Source organism: Aethalodelphis obliquidens, unplaced genomic scaffold (assembly GCF_003676395.1).
Source record: "Aethalodelphis obliquidens isolate GAN/ISIS:26980383/991018 unplaced genomic scaffold, ASM367639v1 scaffold102, whole genome shotgun sequence".
NCBI lineage: Eukaryota > Metazoa > Chordata > Mammalia > Artiodactyla > Delphinidae > Aethalodelphis > Aethalodelphis obliquidens.
Genome location: NW_020838046.1, coordinates 2,590,856 through 2,605,046, shown reverse-complemented (window position 1 = coordinate 2,605,046; position 14,191 = coordinate 2,590,856).

Sequence of the window (14,191 nt, the reverse complement as noted above, 5' to 3'; positions counted from 1 at the left end):
ACTGAACTGATCTATTCCCAGGACTAAGAAACCAGTTCATTGAGGTGAAACAACCTAACAACTCAGCTCTGGACAGTGAAACTTCATTGGGGAAGTTTCAAATGTTGGCACTTGCAATTGGCACTTGCCATTTACCTCTACAAGGATTAAATCATGAGCTGCTGTAGCTGCTGACCTTCAACACCCCCTGAAAGGAATTCTGGGTGGAGGCCAGGAATGAGGCACTCTGTGCTCTAGGAAAAACTGGCAGAACAGGTCTTCAGATAGATATTTTCAGGAGAAGATTTTATGAGCCCAATTCTTGCATCTCCTCATATCTAGAAAACACTAAAATCCTTCATGGTGACGTCTGCCCCTTATGACTAATAGCAACCTTCTGCAAAAATTGTGTGCTTGATTGCATGTACTCTCCCTTCACCAAAATCACATATATACTGACCTTCCCCCACTACCTCTTCAGAGCAGTTTCTCAGAGCTATCAGAAATGCTGTCTCCCAGGCTATAATCTTCATTATGCCCCAAATAAAACTTAACTCACAACTCTCACGTTGTGCATTGTTTTCAGTCGACAGTGGAAATAAAGGGGAGCAGAATGGGCCACCCAAAATATGCCTCTTTGGCATAAGGATTATGCTGAACTGATAACTTTGTGAAACAGCTTACATAGATGTTCTGAAAACAAAATAGAAGTTACCCTTTTGTGAGGGACATTTACTTTAGAAAGGGTGCCTGTACCAGAAAGAGAGCTACTACCAGAGACAACTTTACACCTGAGAGTCTTATCTGCATAGCAAGGCAACTTTGTTTGCTCTTCTCATCTTCTCATCAATTGCCTTCCCACCTAGAAGCCCCAGACCCTGTCCCTTTCTTTAGCTCAGGATGGTATATAGCCTCAAATCCTGGCTGCCTTTTGAATCTCATATTTTTGTGGGGCTCCCATACATACATACATATGTAATTAGTTTTTTTTTCTTCTGTTAATCTGTCTTTTATTACAGGGCTGTCTCAGCCAAGAACTAAGAAGGGTAGAGGAAAAATTATTTCCCTCTTCTATAATAAAATATATTTAAATTTATAATGTAGTAATGAAAGTTAACAGATAATCATGATTGCCTTTTTATTTAATATGATTACAGTTCTTGCTACATCAGAACTCTTTTTTTCTGGATATCTTTGATAACTGAGGTATCACAGTTTCTTCCAGCAGTCACATCTTTGTAGAGTTAATTACTAACTCATATTCATGGGAGATGGGAATAAATTTGAGATTCTATTTTAAAATTCAGTTTTATATTTTAAATGTTCTAAGTAAATAAGAACTTATACCAATATTCCTTCTATTATTTTGGGTAAATTTTTCTTGAATGATTAGAAAACAACCATTTGCAATACTTCGGAGCAAAACATGCTCCTTCGTTATCAATAATCCTCTGAAGACTGTTTAACTGCTCTTTCCACAAAATCTCAAAATTTAATTTGTTTGTTCAAACCATCACAAATCTTATGGCTAATAAGGAGGTAAACAAGGGCAGAAAGTGTTCACCATGAGGGTCTGTTCCTGGCTCTAAGAACACTGTTATCTGAGGAGCTTGAGCAGTCTGACACCTGCTAATGGCTTCATAAAGGAGAGAGTTCATGTTTTTCTTTAAAACTTATCCTGGGCCAGCCCCGGGCCCCAAGGCTGTTAGCAAGGAGAATGCAGGAGACAAAGCATAATCATAAGTTACACATACTCTATTTGCCTGCAAATTGAGTACTTAAACAGCTGGTATGCAAAGAAAGTCATCTATGCTCTATCTCCTTTATTAGTGGTCAGGGAGAAATTACCCTAAAGCAAGCATTTTTAGGGTTCCCAATGATTGTGGCCATGGATGGTCACCAAGAGCTGTGTTGTCTGCATAACAGTTTTGTCTGTTTCCCTTCAAGAGACCTAGATAAATCAATATCTTGAGATTATAAATATCCTGGTGAGAAAGCATCTTGCTTCCTGCTGTACCTTCTGCTCAACCCAGTCTCTGCATTTGTCCCAAATATCTCTCCTATTTCTCATTTTTACTCCCCACGGAACTTGAATATTTCACAGAGGCTCTTTTGCAGGACCTGAAGTCTAGTTGGCCAAGAATGTCACTTGGCCAGGGGAGACCTTCAAGATGGCGGAGGAGTAAGACATGAAGATCACCTTCCTCCCCACAAATACATCAGAAATACATCTACATGTGGAACAACTCCTACAGAACACCTACAGAACGCTGGCAGAAGACCTCAGACCTCCCAAAAGGCAAGAAACTCCCCACGTACCTGGGTAGGGCAAAAGAAAAAAGAATAAACAGAGACAAAAGAATAGGGACGGGACCTGCACCAGTGGGAGGGAGCTGTGAAGGAGGAAAGGTTTCCACACACTAGGAAGCCCCTCCACTGGCAGAGATGGGGGGGATGGAGGGGAGCAGTGGTAGAGGGGAAGCTTTGGAGCCATGGAGGAGGGCGCAGCAACATGGGTGCAGAGGACAAAGCAGAGAGATTCCTGCACAGAGGATCAGTGCCAACCAGCACTCACCAGTCTGAGAGGCTTGTCTGCTCACTCGCCGGGATGGGTGGGGGCTGAGAGATGAGGCTTGGGCTTCAGAGGTCAGATCCCAAGGGAGAGGACTGGGGTTGACTGCGTGAACACAGCCTGAAGGGAGCTAGTGCACCACAGCTAGCCAGGAGGGAGTCCAGGAAAATGCTTGGAACTGCCTAAGAGGCAAGACACCATTGTTTCAGGGTGTGCGAGAAGAGGGGATTCAGAGCACCGCCTAAACGAGCTCCAGAGACAGACGCGAGTCGCGGCTATCAGCGTGGACACGGAGATGGTCATGAAACACTAAGGCTGCTGCTGCAGCCACCAAGAAGCCTGTGTGCAAGCACAGGTCACTATCCACACCTCCCCTCCCGGGAGCCTGTGCAGCCCGACACTGCCAGGGTCCCGTGATCCAGGGACAACTTCCCCAGGAGAACACACGGTGCACCTCAAGCTGTTGAAACGTCACTCTGGCCTCTGCCGCCCCAGGCTCGCCCGGAATTCCGTACCCCACCCCCATCCCCAACCCCCACCCCGCGCCTGAGTGAGCCAGAGCCTCCTAATCAGCTGCTACTTTAACCCCATACTGTCTGGGCGGGAACAGACGCCCTCAGGTGACCTACACACAGAGGTGGGGCCAATCCAAAGCTGAACCCCAGGAGCTGTGTGAACAAAGAAGAGAAAGGGAAATTTCTCCCAGCAGCCTCAGGAGCAGCAGATTAAATCTCCACAATCAACTTGATGAACGTTGCATCTGCGGAATACCTGAATAGACAATGAATCATCCCAAAATTGAGGCAGTGGACTTTGGGAACAACTGTAGACTTGGGGTTTGCTGTATGCAACTGACTGGTTTTTAGTTTTAGGTTTTTCTTAGTTTAGTATTTAGAGTTTATTATCATTGGTAGATTTGTTTATTGATTTGGTTTCTCTCTTCCTTTTTATATATATATAAATATATATATTTGTTCCCTTTTCTCATTTTGTAAGAGTGTATGTGTATGCTTCTTTGTGTGATTTTGTCTGTATATCTTTGCTTTTACCATTTGTCCAAGGGTTCTGTCTGTCTGTTTTTGGTTTTGGTTTTGTTTTTTAATATAATTTTTAGCACTTCTGATCATTGGTGGATTTGATTTTTAGTTTGGTTGCTCTCTTCTTTCTATTTTTAAATTACTTTTAAATTTTTTTATTTTCAATAATTTTTAAAATTTTCTATTTTAATAACTTTATTTCTTTTTATTTTCTTTATTTTTTTCTTTCTTTTTTTCTCCCTTTTCTTCTGAGCTGTGTGGCTGACAGGGTCTTGGTGCTCTGGCCGGGTGTCAGGCCTATGCCTCTGAGGTGGGAGAGATGAGTTCAGGACATTGGCTCACCAGAGACCTCTCAGCTCCATGTAATATCAAATGGCGAAAGCTCTCGCAGAGATATCCATCTCTATGCTAAGACCCAACTCCACTCAACAACCAGCAAGCTACAGTGCTGGACACCCTATGCCAAACAACTAGCAAGACAGGAACACAACCCCACCCATTAGCAGAGAGGCTGTCTAAAATAATAATACAGTTGCAGACACCCCAAAACACACCACCAGACGCAGTCCTGCCCAACAGAAAGACAAGATACAGCCCACCAACCAGAACACAGGCACCAGTTCCCTCCACCAGGAAGCCAACACAAGCCACTGAACCAATCTCACCCACTGGGGACAGACACCGAAAACAATGAGAACTACGATCCTGCAGTCTGTGAAAAGGAGACGCCAAACACAGTAAGTTAAACAAAATGAGAAGACAGAGAAATATGCAGCAGTTGAAGGAGCAAAGTAAAAACCCACCAGACCAAACAAATGAAGAGGAACTAGGCAGTCTACCTGAAAAAGAATTCAGAGTAATGATAGTAAAGATGATCCAAAATCATGGAAATAGAATGAAGAAAATAAAAGAAATGTTTAACAAGGACCTGGAAGAGCTAAAGAGTAAACAAAAAATGATGAACAAAACAATAAAAGAAATTTAAAATTCTCTAGAAGGAATCAATAGCAGAATAACTGAGGTAGAAGAAGAAATAAGTGACCTGGAGGATAAAATAGTGGAAATAATGACCACAGAGCAGAATAAAGAAAAAAGAATGAAAAGAATTGAGTACAGTCTGAGAGACCTCTGGGACAATGTTAAATGCAACAACATTTGGTTTATAGGGGCCCCAGAAGAAGAAGAGAAAAAGAAAGGGTCTGAGAAAATATTTGAAGAGATTCTAATTGAAAACTTCCCTAACATGGGAAAGGAAATAGTTATTCAAGTCCAGGAAGCACAGAGTCCCATACAGGATAAATCCAAGGAGAAACACGCCAACACACATATTCATCAAACTATCAAAGATTAAATACAAAGAAAAAATATTAAAAGCAGCAAGGGAAAAGCAACACATAACATACAATGGAATCTCAATAAGGTTAACAGCTGACCTTTTTTTTCTTTTTTTTTCTCTTTTTTTTTTTTTGCGGTACACGGGCCTCTCACTGTTGTGGCCTCTCCCGTTGCAGAGCACAGGCTCCGGACGTGCAGGCTCAGCAGCCATGGCTTACGGACCTAGCCGCTCCGTGGCATGTGGGATCTTCCCTGACCGGGGCATGAACCCATGTTCCCTGCATCAGCAGGCAGACTCTCAACCACTGCGCCACCAGGGAAGCCCAACAACTGATCTTTCAGCAGAAACTCTGCAAGCCAGAAGGGAGTGGCAGGACATATTTAAAGTGATGAAAGGGAAAAACCTACAACCAAGATTACTCTACCCAGCAAGGATCTCATTCAGATTCGATGGAGAAATTAAAACCTTTACAGACAAGCAAAAGCTGAGAGAATTCAGCACCACCAAACCAGCTTTACAACAAATGCTAATGGAAATTCTCTAGGCAGAGAACACAAGAGAAGGAAAAGACCTACAATAACAAACCTAAAACAATTAAGAAAATGGTAATGGGAACATACACATCAATAATTACCTTAAATGTAAATGGATTCAATGCTCCAACCAAAAGAAATAGACTGGCTGAATGGATACAAAAACAAGACCTGTACATGTGCTGTCTACAAAAGACCCAATTCAGACCTAGGGAGACATACAGACTGAAAGTGGGGGGATGGAAAAAGATATTCCATGCAAATGGAAATCAAAAGAAAGCTGGAGTAGCAATTCTCATATCACACAAAATAGATTTTAAAATAAAGACTACTGCAAGATACAAAGAAGGACACTACATAATGATCAAGGGATCAATCCAAGAAGAAGATATAATTGTAAATATTTATGCACCCAACAGAGGAGCACCTCAATACATAAGGCAAATGCTAAGAGCCATAAAAGAGGAAATCAACAGTAACACAATAATAGTAGGGACTTTTAACACCCCACTTTCACCAATAGACAGATCATCCCAAATGAAAATAAATAAGGAAACACAAGCTTTAAATGACACATTAAACAAGATGGACTTCATTGATATTTATAGGACATTCCATCCAAAAAAACAGAATACACTTTCTTCTCAAGTGCTCATGGAACATTCTCCAGGATAGATCATATCTAGGGTCACAAATCAAGCCTTAGTAAATGTAAGAAAATTGAAATTGTATCAAGTATCTATTCTGACTACAATGCTATAAGACTAGATATCAATTACAGAAAAAAAAAAACGTAAAAAATACAAACACATGGAGCTTAAACAATACGCTACTAAATAACCAAGAGATCACTGAAGAAATCAAAGAGGAAATCAAAAAATACCTAGAAACAAATGACAATCAAAACATGATGACCCAAAACCTATGGGATGCAGCAAAAGCAGTTCTGAGAGAGGGAAGTTTATAGCAATACAATCCTACCTCAAGAAACAAGAAGCATCTCAAATAAACAACCTCACCTTGCACCTAAAGCAATTAGAGAAAGAAGGACAAAAATAACCCAGAGTTAGCAGAAAGAAGGAAATCATAAAGATCAGGTCAGAAATAAATGAAAAAGAAATGAAGGCAACAGTTGCAAAGATCAATAAAACTAAAAGCTGGTTCTTTAAGAAGATAAACAAAATTGATAAACCATTAGCCAGACTCATCAAGAAAAAAAGGGAGAAGACTCAAATCAACAGAATTAGAAATGGAAAAGGAGAAGTAACAACTGACACTGCAGAAATACAAAGTATCATGAGAGATTACTACAAGCAACTATAAGCCAATAAAATGGACAACCTGGAAGAAATGGACAAATTCTTAGAAAAGCACAACCTTCCGAGACTGAACCAGGAAGAAATAGAAAATATAAACAGACCAATCACAAGCACTGAAAATGAAACTGTGATTAAAAATTCTTCCAACAAACAAAGGCCCAGGGCCAGATGGCTTCACAGGCAAATACTATCAAACATTTAGAGAAGAACTAACACCTATCCTTCTCAAACCCTTCCAAAATATAACAGATGGAGGAACACTCTCAAACTCATTCTACAAGGCCACCATCACCCTAATACCAAAACCAGACAAAGATGTCACAAAAAAAGAAAACTACAGGCCAATATCACTGATGAACATAAATCCCAAAATCCTCAACAAAATACTAGCAAACAGAATCCAACAGCACATTAAAAGGATCATACACCATGATCAACTGGGGTTTATCCCAGGAATTCAAGGATTCTTCAATATATGCAAATCAATCAATGTGATAAACCATATTAACAACTTGAAGGGGAAAAACCATATGATCATCTCAATGATGAAAAAAGCTTTTGACAATATTCAACACCCATTTATGATAAAAACCCTGCAGAAAGTAGGCATAGAGGGAACTTACCTCAACATAATAAAGACTATATATGAAAAACCCACAGCCAACTTTGTTCTCAATGGTGAAAAACTGAAAGCATTTCCTCTAAGATCAGGGACAAGACAAGGTTGCCCATTCTCACCACTATTATTCAACAAAGTTTTGGAAGTTTTAGCCACAGCAATCAGAGAAGAAAAAGAAATAAAATGCATCCAAATCGGAAAAGAAGTAAAACTGTCACTGTTTGCAGATGACATGATACTATACATAGAGAATCTTAAAGATGCTACCATAAAACTACTAAAGCTAATCAATGAATTTCGTAAAGTAGCAGGATAGAAAATTAATGCACAGAAATCTCTTGCATTCCTATACACTAATGATGAAAAATCTGAAAGAGAAATTAACGAAACCCTCCCATTTACCATTGCAAAAAAAAAGAATAAAATACCTAGGAATAAACCTACCTAAGGAGACAAAAGACCTGTATGCAGAAAACTATAAGACACTGATGAAAGAAATTAAAGACTATACAAACGGATGGAGAGATATACCATATTCTTGGATTGGAAGAATCAACATTGTGAAAATGACTATACTACCCAAAGCAATCTACAGATTCATTGCAATCCCTATCAAACTACCAATGGCGTTTTTCACAGAACTAGAACAAAATTTTCACAAAAAGTTTTGTATGGAAACACAAAAGACCCTGAATAGCCAAAGCAACCTTGAGAAAGAAAAACGGAGCTGGAGGAATCAGGCTCCTGGACTTCAGACTGTACAACAAAGCTACAGTAATCAAGACAGTATGGTACTGGCACAAAAATAGAAATATAGATCAATGGAACAGGATAGAAAGCCCAGAGATAAAACCATACACATATGGTCACCTTATCTTTGATAAAGGAGGCAAGAATATACAATGGAGAAAAGACAGCCTCTTCAATAATGGTGCTCAGAAAACTGGACAGCCTCATGTAAAAGAATGAAAATAAAACACTCTCTCACACCATACACAAAAATAAACTCAAAATGTATTAAAGACCTAAATGTCAAGGCAGAGACTATAAAACTCTTAGAGGAAAACATAGGCAGAACACTCTATGACATAAATCACAGCAAGATCCTTTTTGACCCACCTCAAAGAAAAATGGAAATAAAAACAAAAATATACAAATGGGACCTAATGAAACTTCAAAGCTTTTGCACAGCAAAGGAAACCATAAACAAGAGGAAAACACAACCCTCAGAATGGGAGAAAATATTTGCAAATGAAGCAACTGACAAAGGATTAATCTCTGAAATATACAAGCAGCTCATGCAGCTCAATGTCCAAAAAACAAACAACCCACTCCAAAAATGGGCATAAGACCTAAATAGACATTTCTCCAAAGAAGACATACAGATTGCTAACAAACACATGAGAGGATGCTCAACATAGCTAATTGTTACAGAAATGCAAATCAAAACTACAATGAATTATCACCTCACACCGTTCAGAATGGCCATCATCAAAAAATCTACAAACAATAAGTGCTGGAGAGCGTGTGGAGCATAGGGAACCCTCTTGCACTGTTGGTGGGAATGTAAATTGGTACGGCCACTATGGAGAACAGTATGAGGTTCTTAATAAACTAAAAATAGAGCTAACATACGACCCAACAATCCCACTACTGGGCATGTACCCTGAGAAAACCATAATTCAAAAAGAGAAATGTACCAAAATGATCATTGCAGTACTATTTACAATAGCCAGGACATGGAAGCAACCTAAGTGTCCATCGACAGATGAATGGATAAAGAAGCTGTGGCACATATATACAAGGGAATATTACTCAGCCATAAAAAGAAACAAAATTGAGTTATTTGTAGTGAGGTGGATGGACCTAAAATATGTCATACAGAGAGAAGTAAGTCAGAGAGAGAAAAACAAATACCATATGCTAACACATATATATGGAATCTAAAAATAAAAAAGAAATGGTCTGACAAACCCAGGGGAAGGACAGGAATAAAGATGCAGACCTACTAGAGAATGGACTTGAGGACACGGGGAGGGGGAAGGGTAAGCTGGGACGAAGTGAGAGAGTGGCATTGACATATATACACTACCAAGTGTAAAATAGATAGCTAGTGGGAAGCAGCAGCATCGCACAGGGAGATCAGCTCAGTGCTTTGTGACCACCTAGAGGGGTGGGATAGGGAGGGTGGGAGGGAGATGCAAGAGGGAGGATATATAGGGATATATGTGTACATATAGCTGATTTATTTTGTTATACAGCAGAAACTAACACAATATAAAGCAATTATGCTCCAATAAATATGTTTAAAAAAAGTGTACAGATAAGAAAAAATGAAACTGGCTCTCATCGCAAATGACTTGATTGTCTATGTAGACATTGTGAAGAAATCCATAAAAAGGACATTTTGAGGCATTTTCTTACCCTTGCCTCTTCCCCTTTCTGGCACAGGACAGCTCAATCAAATGGAACCTGCTCTATTCCCAGCTCCTCCCTTTGGATTAAAAAGAAAACACTGGAAATGGCTTGCAACATTCTCACTTGTCTGGGGGCTGCCTGAGGGAGTGGTTTCTGTCTATACTGACTTGACGTACTGAAGGAAACGGTGGCATAGTTGGATACCTGATTGGAGGCTACTGAAAGAAGTAGTTGGCACTGTGGTGCCTTAGAGCTGCAAGAAGCCTATAGTTACATTTGTGCCTTAGGGCAAGAGAGTGTAGGCAGAAGAACACAAGAGAAATGCTAGGATTCTGAGAAGACACAGGGGAGAAAATATTAGGTAATCAAAGGCATTTAAAAGCAACTGTATTTACCAGGAACTGGAACAAAAGAAAACAGCAACCCCAGAAAAGGTTTAAAAGCACCTGGCCTCTATGACAAGCTGATAAGTAAAGGTCTACCCTTTTATGAAGTCTGTCCATAAAGATTTGGAGAGGTGACAATTTTTACATGCCCAAATCTCAACAAAAGATCACAAAGCACACAAAGAAAAGGGAAACATAGCCCATTCAAGGAAACAAAATTAATCTCCAGAAACTGACTCTAAAGAAACATAGGTCTCTGAGTTACTAGATAAAGAATTTAAATCAACTGTCTTAAAGATGTTCAATGAGTTAAAAGAGAACACAGATAGTTGACTAAACAAAGTCAGGAAAATGATGCATGAACAAAATGAGAATACCAACAAAGAGACAGAAATTATAAAAAAGAATGTAACAGAAATTCTGGAGGTAAAGAACACAATAAATGATTTGAAAAAATTTACTAGAGGGGTTCAACTGCATACTTGAACAGGCAGAAGAGAGAATCAGTAAAGTTAAAGACAGATCATTTAAAATTATCTAATCAGGAGCAAAAAGGGAGGAAACAAGAACAAAGAACATGAACAGAGCCTAAGGAACTTGTAGGACACCATCAGGTGGACTAACATTCACACTACTGGAGTTCCAATAAAGAAGAGAGAGAGAAACGAACAGACATTATTTGAAGAAATAGCAACTGAAAACAGCCAATATTTGAGGAAAGAAATAGACATACAAATTCAAAAAGTTCAACAAATTCAATCTAAGATAAATCCACAGAAACTCACACCAAGACATGTGTGAGTCAAATGTCAAAGACAAAAAGAGAGTCTTGATAGCAGTAAAAGAAAAGCCACCCATCATGTAAAGGGAGTCTTTATAAGATTATAGGCAGATTTCTCAGCAGAAATTTTGTAGTTCAGAAAACAGTAGTATGATATATTCAAAGTGTTAAAACACAAAATACAGTAACCAGAAAAACTGTCAGTCAAAAATGGAGAACTTTTGACATTTCCAGATAAACAAAGGCGGATGGCATTTATTACCACTAGACCTGCCCTACAAGAATGCTAAAGGAAATCCTTCAAGTTAAAATGAAAGGACACTAGACAGTAACTTGAAGCCATACAAAAGTAATGAGTTATGTGGTAAAGATAATATGGACAAATATTAAAATCTGTATTATCATAATTCTAGTTCATAACTCCACTTCAAATTCTTTTATAGGATCTAAAAGATAAATATAAAAATAATTGTACATTTATCTTAATGGGTACAATATAGAGAGATATAATTTGTGAAATCAATATCATAAAATGGGGGTGGAACTGTAAAGGTGTAGATTTCTTGTATGTTATGTAAATTAAGTTGTTATCAGCTTAAAATAGATGTTATAACTTTAAACTGTTTTATGTAATCCCAATCACACGTATAAATAAAATATTCTTAGAATATACAAAAAATAAATGAGAAGGGAATCACTTCTCATTTTTTCACAACAATTTTTATAGTGAATTTTTTTCACTATAAAAATTAATGAAACACAAAGAAAGGAAGAAAGAGAGGAAATGAGGGACAAAAAACTACAATACAAATAACAGAAATATTACAATACAACACCAGAAAACAAATAGCAAAATGTCAATAATAAGTCCTCTCTATCATTAATTACTTTAAATGAACATGGATTACACTTCTCTATAAAAAGACATAGATCAACTGAATGGATAAAACAACTAGATTTGACTCTTGCTGTCAACAGGAGACTCACTTTAGATCTACAAATGTACAGAAGTGAAAAGTTAAAGGATTGAAAAGGATGGTCCATCAAGTACTAACCAAAAAGGAGCAGGCTATACTAATAACAGACAAAATAGAATTTAATTCGAAAACCTTCACAAGAGACAAAAAAGAACATCATATAATGAAGAAAAACTTAATTCACCAAGATGTAAGAATTGTAAATGTACATACATCAAACGGCAGAAATTCTAAGTATATGAAGCAAACACTGACATAATTGAAGGGAGAAATAGGCCAATCTACAACAGTAGTAGAAAACTTTAATACTGCAGTTTCAATAATGGATAGCCGGACAAAAGCTCAATAAGGAAATAGTAAGCATGAATGATACTGTAGACCAACTGCACATAACAGATATATATAGAGAGAGAATACTCCACACAACAGGAGTAGAATACACTTATTTCTCATGTGCACATGGAAAATTCTCCAGGATAGATCACATGTTAGGCTATAAAACCAGTCTTAAATTTTTTTAAAGATTGAAATCATGCAAAGTGTCTTTTCCAATCACAAAGGAATAAAATTAGAAATCAATAGTAGAAGAAAGAGAAAAACTGGAAAATCCACAAATATATGGAAATTGAACAAAACATTCTTAAACAACCAATGGGTCAAAAAAGGAATCAAAAGTGAAATGAGAAAATATCTTGAGACAAATGAAAATGTAAATGCAACATACCAAAACATATGGAATGCAGCAAAAGCAGTGCCAAGGGGGAGGTTTATAGGTGTAAACACTTACACTAAAAAAGAATGACGCTCTCAAATCAACAACCTATATTTTCTCCTTAAAGTACTAGAAAATGAAGATCAAACTAAACCTCAAGCTAGAAGAAGGGAGGAAATAAGAGCAAAAATCAATGAGATAGAGAATATAAAAACAATAGAAAAAAATGAAATAAAGACTTAAAAAAAAAGATAAAATTGACAAACCCTAAGATAGACTAAGAAAATAAAGAGTGAAGACAAAAAATCAGAAATGAAGAGGGAACATTACAAATGATACCAAAGAAATGAAAAGGATTATAAGATACTATGAACAATTGTACAAAACAAGCTGGATGATCTAGAAAAATAGATAAATTCCTAGAAACACACAACCTACTGAATCATGAAGAACTAGAAAATCGGATCGGACCTGTAACTAGTAAGGAGGTTGAATCAGTAATCAAAAACCTCTGAAGGAAGAAAAAAAACAAAAACAGAACCACAAGCCTTCACTGGTGAATGCTAGCATACATGTAAAGAAGGATTAAGACAAATTCTCCATGAACTTCCAAAAAATGAAAAGGAGAGAACACTCTCAAACTTATTCTATGAGGCCAGCATTAACTTGATATAAAAGGCAGACAAAAGCACCACAAGAGAGCTACAGACCAATATCCCTGATAAATACTGATGCAATAATCCTCAGCAAGATACTAGCAAACTGAATTCAACAGTACATTAAAAGGATTATACACTAGACCAAGTGGGACTCATTCCTGGAATGAAAGGATGGTTTAACATTCATAAATTGATCCATCTCTAAATTAAAATAATGTAGGGAGGAAAAACATGTGATCATCTTAATGCAGAAAAACCATTTGACAAAATTCAACACCTTTTCATGATAAAAAAAAAGGCCAACAACAACAAAGTAGGAATAGAAGGAAACTACCTCAACATAATAACAGTGATATATGAAAAACCCACAGTGAACATCATACTCAATGATGAAAGACTGAAAGTTTTTCCCTCTAAGATCAGGAACAAGACAAGGATTCCCACTTTCACCACTTCTATTCAACATGGTACTAGAAGCTCTAGCCAGAGCAATTAGGTAAGCAAAATAAATAAAATTAATCCAAATTGGAAAAAAAGAAATAAAATTATCTCTGTTTGAAAATGATAAGATCTTATATGTAAGGAACCCTAAAGATTCCACAAAAAGGTCTGTTAGAGCTAATACATGAATTCAGCAAAGTAGCAGGATACAAAGTCAACACACAACAATCTGTTGCATTTCTATACAGTAACAATGAACAATCTGAAAAGAAAATTATGGAAACATTCAGTTTACAGTGGCATCAAAAAGAATAAAATACTTAGGAATAAACTTTATCAAGCAGGTGAAAGACTGTACAATGAAAACTAAAAAAACCTTGTTGAAATAAAGAAGACATAAATAACTGGAAACATATCCAATG